Below are 771 nucleotides of genomic sequence, written 5' to 3' on the forward strand. Positions count from 1 at the left end.
AAGAGCTACAGTATGCTTAGTGCTATTTGATTATTGTTGCTCGAGATCACTTTGATGTCGAATCCTTGAAAACGGGACAGCATTTGCGAAAGATACTACTCGCACCTTGTCCTTCCTCTTCAAAGTGTCAGTGTCGAATTAAAAAAAAATATTGATAAAAAATGTAAGTGGTTGCTTCATTTTTGCATTACTGAATGAACAAAAGAGCAAAAGCATCATTACAACTTACATCTTAACGTTAACGAGAGAAAAATAATCTTTGTCAAAACCTCACATGTGCCCTTTTAGTTTGATGTCAAATCAATCAATCGTATTTCGCATTCTCACCGAAACGCAAATGATTTGTAGAAAGTTTCTGTTCTGGTTCTAGTCATTAGGAATAAACACTTATGTGGAAGCAGCTAGTCTGGATTTCTTGGAAAATTCTATTTTTTAAATTTTGAAAATGAATATTCTGATGAGATAGTAGTCCAGGCTGGTGTTTAGTATACGAGTAAAAGTATTATTAATAGATAGCATTTGTATAGCGCAAATTCCAACTCAACAGCAAGCTCTATGTGCTTTTCAATCTATACTATTAACCCAACAGACCTGATAGCATTCTGAAAAAAAGCATCCTCGGAAGCATACAGTAGTGCAAGCTGTCATTTATAGGCGCAGAACACTAATGATCATTCGCTGTCTATAAAAGGGTACCCCTTCCCACGTGGGTGAAAATTATGTAAAGCGCCTTTCACAAGAACACAACAAATTGGACCTGCGGCTCGAACA

The 771-nt window shown here is 36.3% G+C and overlaps 1 protein-coding gene across 1 annotated transcript in view; it reads left to right on the forward strand.

Annotated features, from left to right (window-relative positions):
* LOC101848445 overlaps nt 1–527 on the forward strand; it is a gene marked incomplete at its 5' end in the record, with an annotated part of 23,453 nt that extends 22,926 nt beyond the window's left edge. The window contains 1 exon segment of the mRNA XM_013085145.1: nt 1–527.
* Between the last annotated feature and the right edge of the window lie 244 nt (nt 528–771).

Source organism: Aplysia californica, unplaced genomic scaffold, assembly GCF_000002075.1.
Source record: "Aplysia californica isolate F4 #8 unplaced genomic scaffold, AplCal3.0 scaffold00349, whole genome shotgun sequence".
Lineage (NCBI taxonomy): Eukaryota > Metazoa > Mollusca > Gastropoda > Aplysiida > Aplysiidae > Aplysia > Aplysia californica.